This window comes from Hylaeus volcanicus, chromosome 5 (genome assembly GCF_026283585.1).
Source record: "Hylaeus volcanicus isolate JK05 chromosome 5, UHH_iyHylVolc1.0_haploid, whole genome shotgun sequence".
Lineage (NCBI taxonomy): Eukaryota > Metazoa > Arthropoda > Insecta > Hymenoptera > Colletidae > Hylaeus > Hylaeus volcanicus.
Window position 1 is genome coordinate 20,494,378 of NC_071980.1, and position 27,908 is coordinate 20,522,285.

At 37.6% G+C, this 27,908-nt stretch overlaps 1 protein-coding gene across 2 annotated transcripts in view; it reads right to left on the minus strand.

Moving 5' to 3' along the window:
• Positions 1 to 27,908, minus strand: part of LOC128876298 (sestrin-1) — a 254,459-nt gene that overhangs the window by 61,951 nt on the left and 164,600 nt on the right. The gene's annotated exons all lie outside the window — the stretch shown is intronic.

Below are 27,908 nucleotides of genomic sequence, written 5' to 3' on the forward strand. Positions count from 1 at the left end.
TTCGCAGACACGACTCAAAATACAATAAAGTATTCGTTATTTACTATCTAAAACAACATTTTACCCAGCTCTGCTTTCCCAATGCTCCCTCAAAAGGCTCGTAAATAGACAAATCACAAAATCATCGAGAAACAAAGTCTGCGTTACTGTCAAATCCGTTTAAAGCCTCGATACATCTGTCTATAGAACACAGAGTTCTGTGTTCTCTCCGCGAGTACTCTATCGATTCTATACACACTGCGTGACGCGCATCTGTTTACGTAAAAGTAGAATACGTAAAAAGTGTTTTTGTGGGCGGAGATTAGATCGCCGTCGAAATTTCGATGTCAATAATGGTGATACCACGCGGCTATCACTCCTAGGGACCATGAGCGATGCTTCGGTATTGAAACAGAGTATTGTTCGACGGATCGATCCGGTTTTCAGCGACAAGCGCAGCGTATTGTCACGGTAGAGCAGCTGGCTGCAAAGATATTCTGTAACGACGCTTCCTAGACACGTTGTAATCGTAATAATAACGGCTATAGCAAATATGTTGGCTATGATAAGTATGATAACCGGAATAACTATGATGCTAACGATGCCATTGGTAAATATAAAGACTTTTCTGACAATGACAACGATTGTAAGGATAACTATAATGACGATACTAATGTCTATGCTGACTTCTTTATCACAACGTCATGAATTACTAAGTCTATAACATTTTGTATTAGGTGGGCTGGAAAGTAATGCCGTTTCTTTTACATTAAATTCAAACAAATTTTTTATAAATTTCTATTTTTAATTATTAATTGTATAATCACTCCCGTTATCAATAGCCTTTTGCCATCTAGTGTGCAAATTGCCAATGCCAGATCGATAAAAATCAATGAGCTGATGAACGATAAACAAGTATTTAAAATTGCAAAAACAATATTATTTTCCGGTGCACCTAATATTTAGTATTTCTTTAATATTTCTTATGATTTCAGTAATACTGGTCAGGGAAAATAATTGTTTTGTTTGGAGATGTGTGTCCATGAAGTGCATCAATTGTTAGTTAAATATCTGTGATAAGAATGTGTAATATTCAATATCTTTGGTAAATGATAAAGTAATATTTGATAATATTGAACATCTTCGAGGTACCATACGATTTACTATAGTGATGTGGATAGTTCGTGTCATTATATCGAAAGACTATTGTATTTATATATAGTCTGTTACCATTGGAATCAAAGGTTTGTTTATGACTTTTCGTAAACTCAGATCATAATGATATAAAATGTCGATTATAAATGCAAGATAAATCGTTAATATTTTTAATGAAACATCCTTGGACTTCGCCCCTTTTCACGAAGGCTTAATATTTTAATATACGTTTTAAATGTTGACATATCGAGTGTAGAATTTGTGTATTATTTGTTAACTCCAACCATGTGAAAACGACTTTCGATAATTACGATTAGAAATATTAACAAAGGCCTGAAACGTGTATGTATACACGCGACTGGCTCAAGACATGGATGAAGAAACGTGAACGCACATCCGAGGTGTAATGACGGTTGAACAAATGACTAGTCAGATACCAAGATTAGATATGCATTCTTGCAGTTGATATCGATACGATGGGTAGATAATAGGTACTCGAAATACTTTAAACCCACCAATTGTAGGAAATACACTAACGAAGTGCAATTAATTAAATACAAAATTACTGTATTCTTGTCTTCTTCAAAACTGATATTCATTCTCCGATATATTCGAACATTATGAAGAAGTGAAACAAGTTTCCCATGGGAAACAAAATTATTGTTAACGAAACAACGATGATGAACTTTTCCCTGCAAATTACAGCTTGAAATAGAATGAACTTTATCTCCAAAATCTACAAACTATCGCAGACTAGAAAAATCAAATGAAGCACCCCTTGATATAATAATTTTCTAATTCGTAATGCATTCAAATGTTAAAAAAAAAATTATGTCGCAAATTTTTATGTTCGAAAAAATATGTTTTTTTTTTTTTGGAATGGCCGTTAAATGAGACGCTGGTACTTAATGGGTTAATGGCCGGGAGTGTCTGGCAATGGATCGAGCGAAATGGCTCGTCGTCGTTCAACCCGATCACCGATACCGCCAAGAACGATTGGCCGGCGTGATTTCAACGCGACAGAATTTTGCAATAACAATGCGCTCCCCGCTGATAAAGCCTAGATATCCGTGTCATCCCGTCGCGCGACTCTCGTCCCTCCGTTTTGTTTCACGAAAACATCCAACATTATAGCTGCCTGGCGAGCACACGATCGCATTATCTGCGGCTCTATTGACAACGAAATATCAATAATAGAAGACGAAAACGCGGTGGTTCTTCGTATCGGTCGGAAAAACAATAACACGCTATCGGACGAACGAGCGATGGTCTGGCCAATTCGCTTTTACAAATAAATAACGCGAGCTCGCGCGAAGATTGAAAATTCGATTCCACGATGTTTGTGCAAATGCATATTTCGTATACGGAATATATGAAATTATGGAAGGACACCGATGCATGCGAAACACGCAAATGCCGTCATAGTTACCATAGCGATCATACTTGTAATTATTACTGTACTATGGATTTCATGAATTTATAGTACGTCCTAATATAATAAATAAATACTAAAAGTAACCAAAAGATACATGAACTTGTGTAAAATCAAATAACAATTTTGTTATATTAATAGTAGAATATAGTCGACATACATCATGTACTTTTTTGTATGTTTTCCATATTGCCGTAATTTATGCCATATTATGCATAAATGCATAAAATCCGCAGTTTAGTTATTACAGTCAGCATAGACATTAGTATCGTCATTATAGTTATCGTTATCATCGTTGTCATCGTCAGAAAAGTCTTTATATTTACCATTGGCATCGTTATCATCATAGTTATTCCGGTTATCATACTTATCATAGCCAACATATTTGCTATAGCCGTTATTATTACGATTACAACGTGTATAAAAAAGAAAAGCAAGGAGAAATTTTATTTTTTAAGTCACATACGGTGTAATCTATAATTGTACGAATACTATTTTCGGAGGATGATTTACTGGAGTGAAATGGATATTTATGCATCGTGAAGATATGCAAACAGCATTCAATTTTTATGTATGTAAAATGTGCATATATGTATGCGCGAAAGTTGGGCACGTGTCAATGTTATATGCACAAATGTATCCTATATACACGTGAACGAAAATAATATTGATTACGTGGATCGCTGATGACGATGGCTAGTGATGACTTATAACTGTATGATCGCTATGATCGCGACGATAGATATAACGACATTTCCATAGTTTCCATATATCGGTGTGTTCTCCCGTAATTGCATGTATTTTGCTATACGAAATACACATTTGCACAATTGGCGGTAATTACATTGGAATATTAAATTATCAATGCGGTATAATCCAAGTTGCGCGATTGTTTTTCGCGCTGTTTCGGTAAACATAATCGGCAATTACGAATCGCTCTCTATGCGCGCGCCACACGGGCACGCTTTAAGACCGACCGTAAATAGCTTCTTGCATAATTCCACCGGAACACAGCGAGTACACAAGATCGTCACGTTGCGCCGCCATAATCTGTTTACGAATATTGGCCGCGCCGTTTAATTGCTGCACTTTCGCGCGATAACGACCGACAACACACTTGTAACACCTGATAACATCGTTTACGAGGGACCGTGCACCCCAACGCCGCCAGACGCTGCTCCTCCATGCATGGACGCCGTTAATATTAGGGCGTCGTTGACGATACCGTGTTTCTCGAGAAGTGAAATTCATTAAATTATAACTGCGAGTAGTAAACAAAAATAATTTCGTAAATTAAAACTTTGGTTCACTGGTATTTTTGAGCGATAGTAAGCACACTTCTGTTGGTTGTGATGGTTTAATCACCCCATGGTGGATGATTGACACCTTCTAAGTGGGTGATTTTCTGATCATCTGCTTTTGGAAGAGGAATGGTCACTTTCCGTGGGCGAATCGTAAATATGTTATCTAACATATTTCAGTCACTGTGCATGGAAATTAAAGTTCTAACTATTGTGTTTACAACTTTCTGGATATGATAAAAATATGAAACATACATTTGAAAAATAAAGGTAGAAATATGAAATATAAATCTGAGCAATTAACCATCAAGGTATTACCAAATATTTTCAATTACACGATCGAACTCAAAGTAAATAAAATGTTTTCTCCGTTCAAAAATGGAAGAAAAAACAATTTTTTTGTATCAAACAGTTTCCTAAATGGTTTTCTAAATTATCAACGCGAGAATAAAATATCGTACAACAAAATGTGAACAAATAACTATCCCCACCTTACATGACCACGAACTACGCGCGCGAAAAATTATCTATGACGCTTTCCAAGACTTCTATCGGAACGGATTCGGCGCAAACAACCGCCGAATTTCGTAAACAGCGATATCGAATCGACAAATGGCGTTGTTGCAAAATTTGCCAGCCAATCGTTTCCTATTGAGTTGTGTTTTAATCCTAGGACCACTTCCGCGGATCTCGACTGATCCTAGACACTCCTAGACTATTCACACCATGAATAAGAACAAAATGAAAGCAATCAATGTCACAAGCAATTGAATGACGTTTCATTTGTAAGTATTGAGTCATCTTCAAAATTCGATAAGGATAAAAATAAATTTATGTTTTAACTATTAAATGAAATTAGCGCCACAAAAGAATTGGATATTTAAAAAGATTTGACTATTTGTTATTAACGATAGATTTACAATGAATATAAATAAACGGTGTCTAAATTGAGACAAGAAAAAAATAATTTTCTATGATTACCAAGAAATTTATGTGAATTGTTCTATGTTTGCATATTTTCATGGTCGTACATGTTTTTATAAAACATCAAAAAAATGTTAACCTTCTATCAGTTACTATTTAAACTTATCTGTTGTTTCCAAAAAAAAGGGGCACCGATAAGTGAATTATAAATAGTACATTGTCCTCGAATTATCTTCGTATTTACCGTTCCTTAATACCACAACACTTATCAATGAAGTCAATTAAGGTGATTCAAGTTTCACATGTACGTTGATAAACGAACGTAGTTTCATTTTTTACGTACATATTGTACAATAAAGACATTATTATTATTCTTATTACTTTCTTATCTCACTTGTTTAGTTATCGCGGTATTATCTATTTCACTCAGCAACAAAGACATTCCTTCAAATGAATTTATATAAAATTATTACTTCAAGTTAGATTGAACAGCACTCCCTTTCCGTAAATTATTCATTCCAGCGTACAACATACGAGCAATCAATTTGCGCTATAAAGAGCAATCTAATAATAATAACATTAATCTTACACTACGAAATATCACAATAATGCAAATATGCAACGTGTGAAAGGTTAACACTCCAACTACCAAGGACAATGATAACCTGTCAAACATACAACCACATCATTGAAATTAGAGGATAACGAGTAAAATAAATTTATCAGTGCAGTTAGCCTCAATTCTATCTGAACAATTGTCACTATCTTTACTAATTGTAACAAAAACATCGTTAACAACTGAGCAATTTTAAAAGGAAGCTCGACCTACATGAGTCAACCTGGCTTTCCGATAGTTGCAGCATTAATTATACTCACAAAATAACGAGGAATGTTATTACCACTATGAGAATTAAATAAAAATGTTCATGGTAGACGGTTAGGGTTGATCTAAAATGGTTCCAAAACATGACGCCCTTAAATCGTTGGAGGTTCCCACGAACGTTAAACGACGCACTCGCGTTCGAATAAATTTATCAAATTACATCGTATCACACATTGTGATCGGTATGGTCGCCTCTGGCACGGTGTTTCCTTTGTCGTCGAATCGATGCTCGCCCTTAACCATGGCTGGCGACTTTTATGTGGCAGTAAATTAAGGAAAGCTTCCCAAAGAAACGGCGGGGCAGCAGGGCTACGCAGGCGAAAAACTTGGCGGCCGGAACATAAAATTCTAGATATATTTTCGCGATGCCCCTCTCCCTCCCCTCGCCCGACGGAATATCCTTCGACCGATACGATCAACGGCCACGGAGGATCGAGCATGGAACGCATGACGTCGTTTTACGATCCAGACATAAAACTGTGTCAAACAATGTATCGCATCCCTGCTCAGCTTCCTGTGACCGTAAAGCATTGAGACCTAGATCGATCGCTTTATTCTGTCTTTTTTCTTCGTTTCGTTGGCATCCCTTGAAAAGGGCACGAGGTCTCGACGTGTTGACAGTGTTAACGTGTTGCATGGATTTGCAGTGAATTTTATGGTTTAAAAGAGAAATTGTTGCTTGGATAATTCTAACCCCATCGATCGCTTTATTCTGTCTTTTTTCTTTGTTTCGTTGGCGTCCCTTGAAAAGGGCACGAGGCCTCGGCGTGTTGACAGTGTTAACGTGTTGCATGGATTTGCAATAAATTTCACGGTTTAAAAGAGAAATTGCTGTTTGGATAATTGTACAGTTGAAACTTTGTAAATGGAAGAACTCACTGGGCAATAAGATTGCTTCAAGTATGCGAGTATTCTTTGCAAGCGAATGCAAATTCACAATTTTGCTTTTGTGTAATGCTTACTTGTAGCTCAAAGGATAAGAAAATGTATTTCTAATCGTATACATGTATATATATATACATATATATACATGTAAAAGGGCTATTTCTAAGAAGCTTTGGAACTGTAATATTAGTTAAACTACCCTACACTCTCAACACTTGGATCTATAACTATAGCCCGCCACCATGGCACCTACAGATGTACATACAAACTTCACCGTGCCTTAAAGCGCGCGGTGTTCGACAATGCACGACACATCTGTGCAATAACTTCAGGATCGGCCACATATTTGCTCGAACACCGTAAGAATATTTTCCCTGTTAATACAATCGTTACTGTATGTTCCCGTCCCCGGATTCAATTTCCCTTTTTTAAGAGTCGTAAAAGTCCGCGTTTCTTTCTCCCAAGCTGTCACGTCGAGGTATTATTACTGGCACGGTGAGCAATTTTCAGAGGAGCCTCGTCCCGTGGCCTTTTATTATACCGTTGACACATGGCCCCGCAATTACTATTGCATCCTTCCACAAGCACAACGTCGCGACCGAGAGGGTCGAAGGGATCTCGTCGTTTGCGTCTAACCCCCAGAAATCGCTTTCATCATCAGCGTATCGATTTATCGAGATATAAATTCGTACGAGTGGTTCGTGCCTGGCGTCGATTATTTTCGCCCGTTCCTCTTCTTTCTTCCAACGTCATTCCTTATTTACGACGCGGCCGCCACTGTATCGACTAATGGCGGTTGGTCGCGCGCGACAGGCATCCCTCGCGATGGAACCAATCCAATCACGTACTCGTTAATACCGATAGCTATCGATTGCTCGCCGTTGCGTTCAGGTATCACGCAGCGCAGCGAGGGGAGAGGTATTGTTAAAACTAAATGTTTTCTTATTTCGAACACTCGACAGTTGCATTCTTGGTCCGCGAGAGGTACCTCCGAATTTTAGGCTGGTTGATCGATATCTTTTGGCTTGTACTGGTCTTCGATTTTACACGTAGAATTCAAAGCGAAGTTATTAAGACTTTTTAGTATTAAAATTATTTAAAAAAAGAAATTAGAAGAATTACTTAGGGAATATTTGAAGGATTTGTTCGATTAAGAACAAAATGATTTCCTGTATAATAGGAATAGATAATAAAGTAATGCATTATATGTACACGTAATTAACGCTTTCGCTGTGGCACATTTTCGATGACGCACATGTGCGTTCAACTGAAAATATATAGTTGTTTTTGTTATGTTTCAGTTTTCATCTTTTTGTTCGGCGATCATATTATATATATAAAATAAGTTACCACAAATATATGCTTTTCAAAATAATCATATTAGGACATTTGTAAGAAATTTTTCATTAAAAAAAATATCATAATTGCAGCTCCCAGCGAACGGTTACTTATTTTTGTTCGCAGCAAAAGTGTTAATATAATTATTTGATCGTCATGGGGCAATAACTTGGTTCACCTTGAATGTCTCTGTCATCGATGGTCCTACGAAAAAACTTACAAGACAAAATCGCAGTTTTGAGAGCCACTTACAATAGTAGAACATATGTTCTTATAGGGTCACTTTTTTCCTTGAAATTTCAAGACTATGAACGTTTCTTTTCTTTCTTAAATGAAAAGCTACACCGCTTAAAATTCTATGTAACAGCTGTAGTTAAGAGTCTTTACTTGAGACAAGGTTACTCAATTTCTCTTAGTGAAAGTGTAAACTATAGAGACACATTTGGTCAGCAAATGCTTAATCCTAGAGTTTTGAATGGTTAGTCCTTCGGGCCAGTAGGCCCAAAGGTTCCTGGTGTACCCTCTCTTATGACTCACGAGTGAATCGTCTTTACCTAGGAAACCACCGAAGATCATGTCGCCCGTGAAAGACAAATTATACTAATTCCTCATTATTGTAACTGTTGTAAATAGTGAATATTTCAACATCGGCGAACTCTTATTCGTTTGTTTCTTGGTGTGGCGCCGTCTCTTTCCTCTATAGCCTTTTGTTTTTGCGCGGACATAGTTATAAGTTTTCACTATTATACGATCCAACGTGGTAATACATGTAAGCCAAATTAAAACCAAATAAATACAATAAATATATTAAATCCAACAGTAACATTGTAAATATAGGGTATCAGTTAATGAATTCAATAAATTAACCTCGATCGATGACTAATGCAATTCCCCGTTTGACACGAACGTTTTAAATGAAAGGGTGCGTTACCCGTCAACGTGAGCCATAAAAATCCGAGTGGAAATGCGATTTCTCCCGTAACTGGCGATTGGTAACTGTTTATAGAGGGAAAATGGCCGTGCTCGTGGAACGCATAAAAGGGCTCTTAAGATCCCGCTGAGTTACGCTGTATCGTGAACCGGCACGTGGTGTTGCGTCGCCTGAGGGTGTTCTCGAAGAGAATTAAAAGCAGGGCTATATTACTTATAGTTGGAGAGAAAGTATTTACTGATTTGTTTGTAAACAAGTGAAAGGAAAGAAAAAATTAATTGAAAGGAAAATCAAGTTTCCAAAAATTCTTATACTCAATTCTGACCATTCGGATACCTCAGATTCTTTTTCTGGGACATCAGGAATATTTATAGTTTACATTTAAGTTTTCGAAAAGCTAAGGTTTTTTAAATACACAAATTAAAATTATTTCTATCTAATATTGTTCTACGGAAGGTTCCCTAAGTCGGACACTTTTTATTAATAGTATAATAGTATAATAATCTGCTACCGAATTTTGTTCATTACACGTCATCTGTTAACACTGTCTATATTCATCGTTTCTTTTCATTGCCTACAATTTTCTTTTTAACAGAAGCCAACTCTACCTTTCCCTATCCCGGCGAGGATAAGCTTCATCGTCGAAATTTCCTAAAATATATTAGGATTCTTCGTTTCCGCCTTAGTAGGCGCCAAACTACAGATTCTCTGTCTAGCGCGATCGTCTGACGTCCCTTGAGCGTCATTGGGAGTCGGGCTGGATTCCTCGGGCAGTAATCGAGGGTATCAGTGTTTTGACAAGAGAGATTTGAGTTTGCGGCGGGAGCGGAGAGGAGTTGGCCGAGGATCGAGGGGGGCGGGGGGGAAGGAGGGAGGGTAGCGGGGGGGGGCGAATTATCGACGATCGGTAAACAACAAAGCCGGTTATCGGTCGCCTGATGCAACACGGAAGCGGGTTTCGTCAGCTGCTGCAAATAGACTACGCGAGGACTATAGATAGACTTAATCAGCCGTAATTGTGCATTTTTCCGGCGAAACGCCGGATAACCATCGCGAGCGTGCCAACGATCCGATGAAAACACCCTCGAGGCTTTCTTTGTTCTTGCTGGGGAAACGGGATGATTCACGACCAATATGGCGGCGGAATCGGTGCACGGGACCGATTTCCTTTGTCTCTTGCGCAACACTCTCGGGCAATTACGCAACGCTGTTCGCGAGTCGAAAACAAACGAGTGGACGATCCCAAAAGATGTTTCGATGACCTCCATCGAATTCTGTGGGGGATACTGGTTGCTATAAATCATGGGCCACTCGATCGTCCGGTTTGGAGAATGTAAATTGGGTATCGACACACTTGTCCCAGGGGATTTTGTTTTTATCGAGGTCTTGATTTAGGGAGTCGTTAAGTCAATGTGAAATTTATGCAGTGACAAACGAGTGTTTATACTTGGTATGGAGATAACTGGTGAGAAACAGTGAGAAATAGGAGGGGAAAGTTGTCTATTATTTTCTTAGATTGTAATCCGTTATCATTCTGGAGAAGGTTGACCGAATTGGAGTACTTATGACACTTTCTTGAACTATAATATTTTAAATGAAATAAAAATATTTTTACTGAAAGCCAGAAAGAAATATTTTCCATTTGCAAATACGAACTTCTTTACTTTGAAAGACTCTTGACTGCCAACTCACATGACACTTAGATTTAAATTAAATATGATCAACAAATTCAAAATGTTTCTTGTACGATACTTTCAAAGAAAAAAGTGGAAAAATAGACAAAATTCGAGCAACGCGGGTTAATTGGTCGACGGTGGCCACAAAAAGAGACGAGATTTTATTTTACAGCTTAGAGATAAATCTGCATCAGTGATTCTATTCGACGTTCACATCATGGGTCAACATAAGGCTTATTCAACGCTTTCATCGTGACCTATATATGATGCTCAAAGGGTGATTATTCCCCCTTGATTTTCTCCTGCTCGAGCTCACTCAAAGAACAGCCTATTGTTGCAAAGAGGGAAACGCGCGATTCAAATTGAAATGAACTTTTTTTCCCTATCCCTCGTACCCTTGCACACGTGAGCCGCGAGGGTTACCCCACGACTGGTACACGTCATAACAAAATTGATGGACAATTTGTTACCCGCTGCTTTTTTTCTCTGAAAAAACTTCCATACCCGAGTTCACGATAAACGAAGCGGTTACGGAATCATTGCGATGACTTCTACCGTTTCACAATAGCATCTATTATAGATGATAATATCGAAACGTTTATCCGCCTAACGGTATGCTAATAATCCATACATTTGGTTAATCGCTGTGGAAGTTACAGAATTATTTAGTTTTTCTTTGTATTACACAGAGTGGTAATATGTATTCGACTCATCTGTAGTTTGTATTTTGATATATATTCTTTGTCGACAAATATGGTTGCTCTGGAGAGTACAATAATAATACTTATCCTTGAAGAGATCACCACACATAATAGAGCAAAGAAAAATTGATGTTGTAATTGTAGTAATTGATGTTATAATTGAATGGATTTTTCAGATGACGTAATGTACAGTTTTTTTTATGAATATATGTATATTAATTGCTGTATCTGATGACATAGTTTCCATGTATTATTAATGAAATACGAGATCAAGTACGATTAAATAATATTCTATTCCCGAAAATGAATCAGAAATCGATACGTCTATCGATGACCTCGAAGCGTTTATCCTATCGCGCATTGAAATCTCTGGAACAGTCAAGTCTCACAGCGGCAATTATAGAATCACTAAGATGACTAACTCTGTTTATAAACAGCATTGATTGATCATTTCATTATAATGATAAATTATGAAAGCAAATGTTAAAATGCACGGAAAATTGCTGCAAAAAGTAACAGGATTCCCACTCGCTGGTCGCGCGTGCGCCAATTACCGTAATCTTGACAACAATTTTCCAGTAAATTAAACGATCAGTTAAAGAAGAAAACCTTCGAAGAAGTAGAGAATATTATACGATATCCACAAACCACTCTCCTCCCTCTCGTTCTTTTTCTCTTATTAAAAGGACTTCCAAACACTTTTCAATCCATCAGCAATCTTTTCAGTATATTTATTTCCAGACTCGATCTTTAAGAAAATATAATAAAGAAGAAAAACGATTTATTTTTATCTGAAACAACCAGATTGCGCCCTCGAAAGATCTGGCAAGGATAAGAGCCTGGAGAACCGGTGTCCTCGGCGAGAACCCTTAGAGTATTGATTCCTTTCAGCGCATTCAAATCACTGCATGCGCCCACCCTCTCTCCTCGACCTGGTCCGTGTGTCCTTCCTCTCGGGACCCACTAACCCCCCTTCACGACCGTTTCACGAGGATCTACACAAATCCCTTTCCCTTTAAAGGCTCTACGTCCTTGCCCAGCGGGGGTTAGCTGTCCCTCCATGGTTTTTCCGTTCCCGACTTCGTAACCCATCTAGCAGAAATGAACTGTACTGACAGCCGAACTGGGAAAATTAGTGGCTCGTTGATAATGTCTAGGACAATCAACAACCAGTGTAGAAGAGGAAGAAGGAGGGAGAAGGAGAATGGCTATCCCTAAATAATTCAATTTATGGTCGTGTGAAAATTGAACTCCTTGGGGCAGCGTTACTCCACTTTAGGTGTAACTATAGAAAACAGTTTTTTCTTAAAGTCATATTTGTATGAAATTTTAGGAGTCTCTTTTCAATGAAACTATATATACTTAATCCTTTGCACTCGAGAGGTTTTGCTTTGTGAGAGGCTTTGCACCGCTAGGTTTTCTTTAGCTTTAATTTCTTTGGAACTCAAAGTTCCAATAAAATGATTGTCGTTGAGGCAAACGTGACCTGATTCTCAAATCTCAAATTAGAGATCTCAAGTCAATATAATCTTACCATTCGTGGCAATAGAATGCTAAGAAGGCATCTCGAGTTGCTGGATACCAAAAAAAAAGGCCTCGAGTGCAAAGGGTTAAATCATGCATAATTTTGAATGACCATGTATATAGGTCGATGGATTCGTCTCACCCTCTCACTTAAAATTGTATATACAGGGTCTGGACGAATAGCATGTACTAGCGGGCATGAAGTGGTTCTTTATAAAAAAAATAGAAAGAAAATATGGAATAAACTTTTGTTCATTTAAAGTTTAGTTTTCGAGAAAATCAAGTGGAAAAATCCTATTCGTACGTATGCTGTTACAGCTGACAATGAGTTACGGTTCGTCGAGCATCGTATAATGGATATCGTGTACATCATCGTTAGATAGATCAACGAAAACTAATTACGTAGGCAAATAACTATTAAAAGTCTCAGATCATTGTTTATAAACACGATGCTCGACGAACCGTAACTTATTGTTAGCGATAACAGCACACGTACGAATAGGATTTTCAAACTTGATTTTCTCAAAAACTAAGCTTTAAGTAAAAAAATTGTATTCCATATTTTGTTCTAATTTTTTCATAAGGATCACCATCTCGTGCCCGCCAGTAAATGTTATTCAGCCGCAACCTGTATACTATATAAGATATATACAATAATTTTAAGCATAATACAATAATCTCCATACATCTCCAACATCGAAAAATGAAGGCAGAGCAAGCAGGTAGTCACAATTAATCACAAACGTAGAATTAGGCGAACAATAGATACAAAAATTATATTGGGTGGCACGTTTGTTTTGTGTGAGCTTGTACAATTGGTTATCCCATTCCCAAAGACGAGACTTGTCGATAAAAGCGATAGACGACACTCTGGCGCGTCGACGAGCGATCACGAAGCCACTAACCTCGTTCGATTCACGCGCGAAAGGAAACCTATATTTGCTAATTAAATTGGTAACTAAATTCAGCCATACATATGCATTAGCAGCCGCTCACGTGGAACAAAGAGCCTTTCTGTGAGGGTCTCGAGCCGGTAGCCGTGACACCAGATTATAAGCGAGGCGTTAAAGTCACTTTGGAGAACCGGTCTTGCTTGCGGTAGCTAGGAGACCTTACCGACCGGGGAATGCAATAAAATTACCAACCAATTGTACCCACGTGCCGTGGATGACGAAAGGACATTCAGTTTCGGCTGTTGATTAACGTTGGGACGTTAACCGCAACGGTAATTAATGCGTTGCGATAGGATATACGCTGGTATGAATTATTTCTTGTGCGATATGCAAAGCGTAACTGTTTGTATTGCATTAATGTATGCATATTATGAATCTATGTTGTGTTGATGTATATTATATTATATATCAATGTCTATGCTATGAATTGAAACCTTGCTAATGGAGCACGAAATATATTTAGTGTTATATTATAATGCACCCACATTTAGTAGTATTAATATATTATAATACACGTGTGTTTAATGTTATTAATGTATAAATGCATTGTGCATACATTTCATACATTACTAACAGGTTCTTACTTCGCAATATACACGTTGAGAAATACAAACAGACACGTTTTAGATAATCTACCAGGTTTAGTATCTAAATCACATTTAAATTTCAAATAAACTGAAATAAACACAAGAAAAACATTTTATCTAGAAATTTCAGACGTTGATAATGCACGTCTTTCGAGGTGGCGCCTTTGGAAAAGCAAAGGCAATCGTAGACAATGCGCTACATGATATATAGACAAAATGTAAACTAACGCAGCTACTTCTTCCACGAGGTATGCTAAAAATTCATCGTTCGCAATTAACGTAAATGGCATCAACTACATCTGTTTGCATTAAGTGAACGCTTCCGTGCAACGAAACGTCGCATGCCTTGCAACTGTGCTATCGTTTGTTTTTACTTTGTTTTTGCACCTTGTACTGTTCATATCAATATTTTTCAGAGTTCGACCGTGGACTGATCGACAAGACAAGTATTTTCGAGTTATTCATACTATTTGTTTTTTCGTTATCTTTGGTGTTACGTCTTTCGTACCATTCTTCAGGACCAACGAAACAAAAATTCTGCTTTCTTAGTCGGACCTTAAAACTGATCTTTGAAAGAGGAACTTCATTCTTATTCATGCGTAAAGTTTATTCATGTACGCATTTATAGTGAAACTTTTATTTGACAACGTCAAATCTGTTATGGAGTTTAGACAAATTACTTCAATAGACATAAAGGGTACGAATGTTTATATGGACTGGCTGTACATGCGGAAGTTTTTTTTTAATTTGAAGTTTATCTAGGTAGACACTTCAGCCGCACTATATGAATAAAAATAACTATTTATTCGTCATGCGTAAAATTTAGTTATCTGTGGTTATTTAAGATATATGTATGTTTCGCATATTAATTTGAGTAGCAGAAATATAAGTGGCATACATTTTTGGGACGACCTAATATACATACAGTCGTTTTTGCGATCTAGTATTACTCTGTGTTTGACGACTATACCTGTCGTAGCTTGATTTTCACGATACACATAGATGCGCGCTTTGAAAAGAGAACGCAACAGCCGACTGGTTAACCCTTTGCACTCGAGGCCTTTTTTTCTGGTATCTACCAGAAACTCGAGATGTTTCTTAACATTCTATTGCTATGAGTTCTAAGCTATCGAGATTTTAGAATAAGGTCACCTTTACCTCGCCGACAATCGTTTTATCGACACTTCGAGCTCTAAAGAAATTAAACCTAAAGAAACATTAGGTATTGTAGATTTGCTCCGTGAAACCTAATGGTGACTGAGAATGACCTCTCGAGTGCAAAGGGTTAATACTCCATTTTACAATCCTCTGTGCCTGCGAAGTTTCATAAAAATCAGATGTCAATTAACTGATGCTCCTTACTAGTCGAACTATTATTTACACATCGTAAATACCAGCCCAGTAGATGGGAAAATATATCAAGACTTCTTCCACCAGAGAACTCGACAAAAGTCGAGTGTTCCTCTCGGAGGAAGAAGCTCCTACCAGGACCTTTTCTGCTTCGCCACGAACCTCTTGCGGACCTGCCAAGGTTGATTTAAGAACACCCCAAGCTCTCCCGGGCGCTTCGCGACAATTTATGCAAATTAGAGGCGTGGACGTCGAATAATCCAACCGGACGTCTTAATTAAGAATCTGTCTTTTCACTGGAACCTGAGCGAGTAACACGAAGGACGAGAAAGTATGGCTGCGAAAGGGAGCGAGAAAAGTGGACGATTAAAACTAATTCACTGGTAATCGTAAAGGAGGAAGCCCTCTTTGATAAAATTCCGTCTTCGGAAAGGTTGAAAACGGGCGAGGCTTGGGAAGGAATGATCGAAAGCAGGGTGTTTCTCTTTCGACGCGCAGGATCGTGGACTTGAGAAAACATGGTCGCCTTTCCGAGTTAATTTCTACTCCGACGTGGATGGTCTTGGAAAATTCCTCGAGCCTTTTGTACCTGGTGGAATGGTAGGTGTTTCCTCGGAGAGGGGCCCTTGTATACCTAAACGACCTACACAGCCACGAGGACTGGTAATTCAGGTAGGGAACGTTTTATCCTGAACCTTTCAAAGGACGATATCGTTCCGTGAGACCTACGGTCGACGAACATTTTTTCCTTTTATTTGGTCGAATATTTCGAGTCGAGCTAACCCCTGAATTACGCTGGCAACTTCTTGACTAGGTATGTTCAAATTATAGAGTGCGTGGAAATTCGTTGTTATGTACAGTTTTATTTTTATTGTATGGAATCTTTCTTTGTCTTCGAAATTGGTACACCACTGTAATTTTACTATTTTAAAGAAATTAGTTAATACTTAAAGGTAGCTATGCGTTATCGATCGAGACGTATTCGCGTGAAAGAGAACTTAATATAATTCTTTCTTTTTCTATCTAACTAGCTGGCCCTTACAATCTGAAAGTTATAATTGGACTCGGAATGATTGACAATCTCTGATTTTCATAAAACATGCCACACTGAGTTAATATTACACGATTCGTTGAGAGGTAGAGATAAGACCGCCATGAATACTCGTGATTCGTGGAATTGTAATTTCACTTCGTTTCGAAAGGTAAATAAATCATTCTCTTTGTAGAACTCTAATTGTAACTAGAGGAAAAAGATTTATATTCATATACACAGCGGAGTGTTTACGAATTCCAGCTAATTTTGGATCTACCGTTGAAAGATAAATCGTCTTTCTAACGAACGATTCTGTTTAACTATGAAACGGTGGAGAAAGTATTATAGTAGCGCACAGGGGGTGTGTACACTGCCACTCAAAAGTTTGGAACACCCTTTGATCCCTACTTTACTAATAAAATGTTACTTTTTCACGAGAGAGGAATATTGTTCACTTATGACATGACACAAATTGGATAAATTAAATATTTTTTAAAAAAATATGATGAGCTTGCAAACTGGTCTTGCTTCAGAAAACAATTTCAGAAAAATATTTAGTTCGATCATTGTTTTGAATATGTATGCAACTTCTGGTGATTAGTTAATTGATTTTGCTTTCCTCTTTAACAAACGACAAAAAATGAATATATTTAACTGAAACGCTTGTGGATGCATGAAGAATATCTTTGATTATTTTGAAGGTCAAAGGATGCTCCAGATTTTCAAGCGACACTATAATACTATGGCAGCGATTTCTCACGAGTTCATAGAAAATATTCTCCAGAAATACCGAGAACAATTTCACGGCCACGATAAAATTCTCTGATTCGACAGTTATCTGGTATCGTGGACAATAGTGATGCAACGACGCAATTTCTTTCATTCTAGTCAAGAAAATTCTTCTCCGTGAGCCAATCAGCGTGATAAACGATAACAGGGCTCTTTCGAGTCGACTTTTAACCCCATTTCTGCCACGATGTGACTTAACAGTTACTTGTATAGAAGAAGATTGTACAATGTACATGCGGTATGGATGATTTTTTAACCGACTTCGAAAAGGAGGAGGTTACTCAATTCGACATATATACGTATATATATTTTTTTTTTTTTTTTAATTACACGATTGAAATAATAGTGAACACAAGTTTCCTGTTCTATCACTGAACACTTTACTGAAGTCACTTGAATTGAAATCATGATTCCTTAGGCACTAACTTATGATCAAAATTTATCAAATTTGATACATGATGGCATTCACACTGTATAACAATATTTAAAAATTTTTCGAAAATCATGTAAACTTCCAAAGATATTCCAAAGTATTACTTTCACTTCTCGGTAACTTCAATATAATGTAAATTCGTCCAATACATACTGATACAGTATGTATGTATAGTATGTATGTATAGTGATATAAACTGATACAGCTTAACTCGTGATGGGTCTAAGATGACCCCCAGAAATAAAACCTGATGGAAGCCATTCAAGATTGGGTTCGAGTGCAACGTTTTAATGTATTTTATTTACGTCGAGAAACATTGCCGTGATTTCGATATCGCCCTGCTGAGTACGTGAATAATGTCGGCGTCGGGACGACAATTTACATTCGACTTGATTGAAGGCAACTTCGAAAAAAAGAGAGGAACGCGAAACAGGAGGTGAAGAGTTTCGGTAAACAACGGAGCCTCGAGGCGATGAATTATTGAAGGCAACGCCAGACGCGAAAATAGTGGCACGATTCATGAGTACCTGGCGGAAATTTTTCCATTGGCGACGATCGAGCGAGTCACGCGAATCAATGAAAGAAATGTTTTTTCCAGGTACGTTAAATTAGTCATCGCGAGTTGCCGTTGCGATAACGGTGACAAGGTTGCACTTGAAATCCACCGTGAACGCGAAATCGTTGCACGTGGTGAGTCAGGATTTATTATTTTTATTGTCAGCATGACGAAAGAAATTGGCCAATTTCCGCGGGGAATACATTGGCAATTAGGGGAATATTCAACCAGTAATTTTTTTTCGTATTTTCTTGATAGCTGAGCGGATAGCCCAGTGTTTCTCAAAATGCACTTTCCTGTAAATTGGACTACCTCTAGACTATAAATGAAGTCTGATTTCTTTCAATATAATTTATTAATTTTAGACAAATTTAGACAAATTTCTTCTATAATCCAGTGTTTCTCAAAATGCATCCCCCAGTGGATCTCTCCGATACAAGATTTTTATGCACTACTTATAAAATTAAATTTCTATTTTTTATATGCAACATATTCTTAAGTAAAATGTGACTTCTTTTGCGAACGTAGAATACTTTGCCTACGTGTATCTTTTCACTTGATTACTTTCGTCTTGCTACGACTGAACTCTAACTCACAGTATTTTGACAAAGATAATCGTGTAAACGAGCGATATATAATTTTTCCTCGTTTTCCTTGTAAGGTGATGACGATTGGCCAACTTTCGCGTAAAAATAGATGAGACAGAAAGGGGCACACGCGTATGCTTTATATTTCGTTTGGTACGTGGAACAGAACACGGTAAATCTTTCCGCTTCCGGCGTAGACAATGGCACGAGAAAAATAGCGCAATCAAACGGTTGATTAATGTTCAAGCTACTGATAGACGAATACACGTGGAATTCAAAATATCTGCTCAATTTACTCCTCGCGATAGAAGTTTTGATCTGTTTTTGTTCAGATTTTTTTGGAGTATGTTACATCTTCTGTCGGTGTATGTTACGTTGTTTTTTATTTAAATATTTTTCTCCTAATATTCTTTCGTAGGATAATTTCCTTCTTCTTTCGTGGGATAATTTTGTTCGAGAAAATACAATTATTTTAAATTACTGCATTTTCTTTACAAATTTCTCAAATTCAATGCACGCCCGAAGAGTATGTGAAAGTATTTTTTAATTAATCGACTGATGCTGAATTAAATTGCTTGTAAGATCTACACTATGCTTACGTCATCCCACCATGAATACATCAAAGTAATCTTTATAGGCACCATCAAAATTTAAATTTCACAGCGTTCCACAATGCCATATCTAGAATTACGAATAACAGATACTTGCATAGCGATCGAAACCCAGTGGTTAACACCAATGGCACATATCGGTGCTTCATCTTACACGAGTAAATAGATGTGAATAAACGCGTTCCGTTCTACTTTCGACCTTTTTTCATACGCTTCGCATGAAAAGTTCGAAAACGAAAATTCCTGCGCCGGAAAAAGAGTCAAGTGCTATAAACAGAGACGAAAACGTCTCGACGCACTTTGAGCTTTCTCTACGCGCGGACCTTTTATTTTTCAACGGGCCCAGCTGCTCTCATCGTGATTAAATGGATCGCGAGGACGTTCCTTGTTTTTAACAACCCGGAGTGGTATATATTTATAACCTCGATCGGAAATTCGACCAAGAATGTGCCGAAAAACACTTGCTGCCCGCCATCTGTTGTTTGTCGTTCGGTATATCGAGCCGCCATTACTCACTCGACGACACGGATTTTACGCAAATGTTGCGCCTGCTTCGACGAGCAATGACGTTTCCGAGCCAGATAAGGCTTCGAAAACGTATACGCTTCGTTCAATATTCGATCGAACTCACGCGGAGATCGCTGATCGAATAAAATTCATTATTCATTGTTTACTTTCGCTGAGAAGGGGCGAGGAAGATAATATTTATTTAAGAGGCTTCATCGTTTACGAGACAAATGACGACCATGGAAAAGAATGAACAATGGAGCTCGCGAATTTAATTAATTTATGCAAATAGGTTTTTTTAATAATGAAGACTATACAGAGCGGAACACCCGGACGATCGAGATAAAGCGATGGACACCTTTATTCGTGTTCCTTTTTTTTTACTTAGCCCATCGGTTTGAAACACCTGAATGATCAAAATTGATTAAAGTTTCGCGGACAAATTTCGATGGTTTAGCGACACTATCGACACGAAACAAAAAAAAATTACTGTTCTATAAAAATTCTGAATGAAATCACGTTGACAACCAGACAGATTCACATGAAAATGTCGACAGGGCTAAAATTTTGTCTCAAGTCAATTGGAGATTATAGAATTTAACATATTTTTGTAATCTCATAAAAATTTGCAAATTCTATCCGGATTCGTTTTCATTGATACTTATCCCTCGAAATTAATTGTTGAAGTTTCTTCGTGAAAAGCTTTGTCACCAACATATGCGTGATGTGGCCTTCAACGTGATGTGCGAAGAAAGTTAACCCTTTGCACTCGGAGGTGACTCTCAGTCACCATTAGGTTTCACGCAGCAAATCTACAATACCTAATGTACAATACCTTTCTTTAGGTTTAATTTCTTTGGAGCCCGAAGTGTCGATAAAATGATTGTCGGCGAGGTAAAGGTGACCTTATTCTCAAATCTAGATAGCTTAGAATTCATGGCAATAGAATGCTAGGAAATATCTCGAGTTGCTGGCAGATACCAAAAAAAAGCCCTCCACTGCAAAGGGTTAAATGATAAAATGGAAAGAAAAGTTAAATGAAAATGCTATGCCATGTTCATTCGTCACTCGTCGCTCATAGTTTGCGCCTTCTCATGTGAAATTTAAAGTGAGAACGCGGAAACAACCGCTGGGGAAGGGTGTGAAATGGAATAAAGATGAAAAGGAATCGATTCCCGCGCTAGAAACAATAGCCCGCTATTATCGGCCACGTTGTACCACGAAATGCAATTCAGACACACCTGCAACGACCGCCCCGGTCCGCGGCTCATAAAAATATTCAACGAGGTCGCCGAACGAAAAATGAATTCTCAGCGACGATCGCGGGCACCGATCGCTACGATTTCCATACGGTAATATGTCACAGGTCTGCATAACCCGATCCGGTACAAAGAACTGGCCATTTTCACCGGAAACGCCGCGGGAACCGACTCTCCGGAGGGAAAAAACTGGACGAAACGAGCGGATGGGGCGTTCCAGAAACCAGAGACGACCGAAATCTTACTTGAATACAAATTTCGAACAAGGAGGAATAAACTGTTTAACCGTCACTGGTCAAACAAAAATTAGAAGTTGAATTATAAATTGTTTTCCAAATGGGACTCTAGGACTTTCTTTTTTAATCCTTTGAGCGTCTAGAAAAAAGCTATCGATGCAAACTAGGAACGCATATGCGCGCTTGTCAATCTTTTCGATCTTCTATTTGAGGAGATACTCCTACACGAGAGATATTTCATATCTTACTGTTATATTCGTTAAATTCAAACAGTTAGATTCAATAAGTTTCAAATTAAGATTTACATTTTAATGTTTTAATATAATAATTAATTAAACGAGAGTTCCGTCCACAGCGACCACGATTGCTAAAGATTGCTTTGACTATGAGTATTTAGTACTCAATAGGGTTAACAGAACAGAAACAGTATTGGAATATATCCGATTTACATAATTTGTCTAATATTTACCGTACTCTTGACGTAGTACGGTTAAGCTATTACGGCTGTTCCTTGGAGTTAATAGTTCATTTAATAAAATCGTCGTCGAGGCGTTTGGCAACAGAGCCAACAGAGAATAGGATAATGAACGTAGCTGACGTCGACGGTAGAAACTGGAGCGATAAGTAAAACGATCGACTCGTAAATCACGAGAATGACGGATGGGAGGGTGTGAGAGGTGATCGTTTATTGGCAGACATGCGATCCCCGGCATCAAGATCGGCCTGCCAGCCGGCTACTCCCGTATTCATGCTATGCACGGCCGTGCGCATTGTGTACACGTTGCACATGCAACCGCCCAATGTATGCACATGCATTTAGGTCGGGCCAGTAACTCTCCCGCGCGGTCGCAAAATTAGCTTCGTGTTTTGTCTTTCATTCTGTTACCAGGCGTCGCAGATGGGCACAGTTTCATTGGGATAATAAGTGACGAATAAAAGCTTCCTATATCAATTTATTCGCAACGTTTAGTCGACCTAAAGATTCAAATGGCGTGAAACACACAATTATCCTTGAGATCGTTTCTAAACCTGAATTGATACTACATTAAATTAGCGATAAAAACGAGAAGTTTAAAGCAATAGGAATTTACTACTTTATGCTACTACTCGTACACTCATCCAGGGGTGAAAAATTGCAAAATAGTTCTCGTAAGCGAATTATTTGTAAGCTGTACTATTGCTTTGAAAACATTGCCAATCCATTCATCATATTCTCATACAGATTTAACGTAGGATTGTACTTCCTAATGAAACAACAAAAATTTTCCTATATTTCAAAAAAGAATCAAACTGGCACAGTGACATTTTTCATCTTAAATATTCAAAGCGCAATCACAAGAATCTATTTAAAATTTATATATTTTTCTTTTCATTTTACTCCTTACTATTTCGCAAATGTGTGTATTAAAAACGTCCACGTATTAAAAATGTCTGTGTATTAAAAATTAATACACAGCGTTTCGTTTAAACCGAAATGGTTAAATATCTCACGAGGGGATGAGGCTACCAAAGAATTGTTTTTACAAAAGCACAAATTATATGGTGTAGAACTTGGTTGGAAATAGAGAAGTGCGGGAGATTTGAAAAATAAATTGACTTTTTTAAATGGATCCTTATACATAACCTTATACATAAATGGAACAGGTTCCATTGCCACTTTGCGCTAGCAGGTTAACGTTCACGATGATTTACACTCGTCGAATCTTTCACGAATAAACACCTCGTCTGGTCGGAAATAATCGTCGACGGGGATTGCAATTTTCCAGCGGAAATTTACGTCGTTCCGCGTGGATACGCGCCCTGGCAGCCCTCAGCGAGATTAATTTTCCGTTGTTACCCCGATGAGCTCGCGAGACGGAGTATTAAATTTATTTATTTACTTTAACGAGACGAGAACGGAAAGTCGGTAATAACATCGAGACTGTAAGCCACGTTTTTGTAGGATTCGTTGCGTTCGAAGTTTCAAGCCGACGGACTTATTGTTAGAAACGAGACTTCTTCGGTAACCTCGCCGACATATTTATCCGAGCGTGGCCGAGCTTTTCAGAACGATCTTGAGCTTCCTCTGCACTCGCTCACTTTTTCGCGCACGAAAATATTTCGTAAGCATTATAAACTGTTCAATGGTACAAGCGAGAACTATGTTCGAGCGAAATAGTAAAGAGTAAAATGAAAGGAAAAATATATAACGTTTAAATAGATTTTCGTAATTGCACTTTGAATATTTAAGATGAAAAATGTCACTGTGCCAATTTGATTCTTTTTTGAAATATAGGAAAATTTTTGTTGTTTCATTAGGGAGTACAATCCTACGTTAAATCTGTATGAGAATATGATGAATGGATAGGCAATGTTTCTCCGGTGAAAATGAGTCCAAACACGATCCTGTTCGGACTACTTTTAATTATACGATGCGAATCATTGTTGAATCATTATCAATGATTATAATTCAAAGTTGTTCGAATGGTGATGTGTTTGGACTCGTTTTCATCGGCAGCATTTCGCCAAACTATTCCCAACACTCTCCCTACAATTCAACTACCTACAATCCTCCTTGATGTTACTATCAAACGCTAAAGACTTGTCACTCTCGATACTACCAGAAAAATTATGCTCCACCAAATCGCTAATTTCATTTCATCCATCGTAGAAGCTATTTCATAAAAAATAACACACAGGTATTTTACCTGCCCAGAAAATTTACATGCAATTACTTGAAAAGAATGACAAATATTAGCGTAATATCTTACGCAATGATACATTAAGCCAGCAGAGTACCTGAGACGGTAACTCGGTATTTTTCCTCCGACTGCCACGCAATCTCGCGACGAGCGAAACACCACCGTGGAATTATTAATTTTCTCCAAGAGCGTGCAGGAATCCCTCGCCCTTGGTGTATACGGAGCGCAACGATTGCTGCAATTACGTCGAGCAGACAAGATTACGTAAAGCGCGAGTTTGGCTCCTCTGGGCTGACCTCCGTGCTCGCGAGGCAGGGCAGAGGAGGAAATAGATGCACGAGAAAAAAAGAAAAGGAGGTAGAGCAGAGGGAAAACAAGGGATGGAGGGGGCTGATGACACGAGGGACAAGAGGGTGGAGAGGAGACGATCGCAAGAGCGAGGAAGAAACAAGGAGGAGGGATCCGTATGACTACTGGCACCAAGCAGTCTGCTCCGTTCACCTCGGTATTCCCGCATGCAATGCCAACCGAGATTGCTGCACGGTACTTGACTCGCGTTCACGAACGTTCACGAACACGCACGAAGTCGTGCATCGACGCGTAGCGACGAAGAAGGGAGAGGGACAGGAAACACGTGTTTCTGACTAGAACTGGGTACTCCTTGTACTATTCGTACTCGAATCATAGAGATATTATAGTTAAAATAGGAGAGCCATGCTACGGCTAAAGAGAGAAAGAAAACCACGGTACTCTACCTACAGTGGGTGTAGAAAGTATTCGTACACCGATCAATTTCCAACAAAACTATGTAAAATTGTAATTTATTAACTTATTTTTGATAAACAATGACATTATACATATTCTCGGAAATCTCTAGAATAGACAGATTACAAAAAAAAATAGCTATTCATGTGAGTTGCGAAATTAAGAAGAAAAAAACAATTAATCGATAGAAATATTGATATAAATATTAATTTTTAAAACTTCATTAAAAAAAAAAAAAAGAAATTCACATTAATTTACAGGTATATAATATTTCCTTCGTGGGATTTCTTTTTGATTTTATAATTATTGCAACTCTTCTAAGCATTCAATTAATTAAATTATTAGTTATTCGAAGTGGAATCTTTTTCCATTCCTCTATTACCACCTTTTTTAAAAGTACTATACTGGAAATTTGATGTTTTCTAATTCGTACGGAGCAATAAACTAATGCGTTTACGTTACAAAGTCTACTGTAAATGGTTCGTCATAAGAATCGTACAAATACTTATTGCTTCTATACTTTTACCCACTTTTCGCATTTTTTTTTGTTAATTTCACAAATTACATTAACTAGTAAATGTTGTTTGGACTATATCTATCTTAGAGACTTCCGAGAATATGTAAAATATCATTGATTATAAAAAATGAAGTTAAGAAACTACAATTTTACACAAAAGTTTTTGGGGAAATTGATCGGTGTACGAATACATTCTACACCCACTGTATCTCTATCTACAGAGCATTTTTATATTAACTTTATGTTAATGAAAATTGGTTATCGTTTATATCGTTTTCATAATCACATAGGTATTTCACATTAGCATTAATAGAAGCACAGAGATAGATAGGGTGGCGTTTCTTTTCTCTTTCTAAATGCTGGGACATTTCCACTGACAGGCAGGCCTAAACGTCTAATTTTGTTACTAGCCAAATGTTTAAATACAAATGGAATAGTGTCGGATACAAATTCTTTTTTTCCTGCAATGTTTGTACTACAAGCTAGAAAGAGAAAGAAAACCGCGGTACTCTACCTACCTCTATCTACAGCGCATTTTTATATCATCTTTATGTTAATGATAATTGGTTATCGTTTATACTTTTCATAATCACATAGGTATTTCACGTTCAGATTAATCGAAGAGATAGATAGGGTGCCTTTTCTTTTCTCTTTCTAATGGTGGGACATTTGTTTAATCACATGTCTAATTTTGTTACTAGCCAAATGTTTAAATACGATTGGAATAGTGTCAAATACAAATTCTGTTTATCCTGCAATGTTTGCACTACTACTTACTAACCACTTACTAAAATATCGTGGCTTGATGAGAATTCGTTGCTATTCTTTACAAAACATATTGCATACTCCATTTACCCGTTTTACATGCTCTATTTTTATGACTCGATTTTCGCTTACAGTAATTCTTGTAGGTCTAATGGCCTTAAAAGGAGCTCGGGTACCTCGGGTTCGCCAAACCCGTACTGCAGCTGCGATGAAGAACAGCTACAGCCCCTGAGGGCTTTCTTAACTTTGTGAAAGTACTTGGTAATAATTAGACTGCAGATGTGCATACAAATTCATATTCTTCCAGATTCAGATAGAGCATTCAGATTTAAATGAAAGTATGTATTGTCTTCTAAACAGTGTAACCTGTATTTTATCTATTTTTGCACTCATGCACATTCTTATACATTTATTTATTTATTTGTCCTTCATTTTTCCCCTATATTTTAGATTTCATCGATTCTATTTCAAAGAAACAAAATAACTATTCTTTATGCCAGACTAAAATAAAAATTCATTCAACTAACTATTCTCTGGCCTCAGAGTTGTTCCAGAAGATACCTTCCCTCGGGGAACACGCATGGACCATTGTGAGAAGTTTCTACCACAAAGAAGCCGAGTTTTGATGAAACTTCGCGTACTCGCTTGGTAAATATTAAGGGAGGAACTACCGCCGAGTTTCATCCCTTCAATTCTACCTTCTCGTCAACTGGAGACGAAAACTTTCTTCGGAAGAATTAATCTTTGAATTTTTAAATTAGAATGATGCTCAACACCTTCGTATTTTTCTGTAGAAACACCTGTTTTGCAATAGTATCGATACGTTACATCAAAATTGCGCCTCGCTTATTTTTATCTAATCTATAGTAGGTGATAAATTGTTCAAAACAGTGCACTTTGTTGGACATGAAGCCGATTGGATAAGAGAACGTGTCTAGTTAGTCTTCTATTCTAAAATTAGAAATAATTATTAGACCACAAAACGAACATATAAAAAAACAATATTAACCAAGATTGTAAGTAAAGCCTTTACCTTCTACACATTACGCAAAAAATAGAAGTGTCGTTTTTGTGTCTTTGCTTAATCGAACAAATTTCAATGTAAATTTTCATTCAATCACCCACGTTGATTTCCAGACTTACAATTCTAGTTAATATTTGTTTTGTATGCATAATTATTGATTCACGATACCGTCTAAAAGGGTAAAAAAGTAATCTTTCAGATGAAACGTAAAATAAGACAAGATTACTTAGAATTTACGAGATCCACTGACGTTAAAGAATAACACGTAATGAAAAATCACGAGTTACGTTTGTTTTATGAATACCAGTATGGCAGTCAAAGTACTACCAATCATTGCCTAATGTAAATCGATTCCTTTTTTGTCTACTTCCTCGATTTCCTGGATCTGCGATGAATAGGAGTGTTACGAAATGGCATGTATCATTTCTGTAATCAGTTAATTGAAACTAATCGAAAGATTTAAGCCAATATAAAAACCAACACACACACACACACACACACACACACACACACACACACACACACA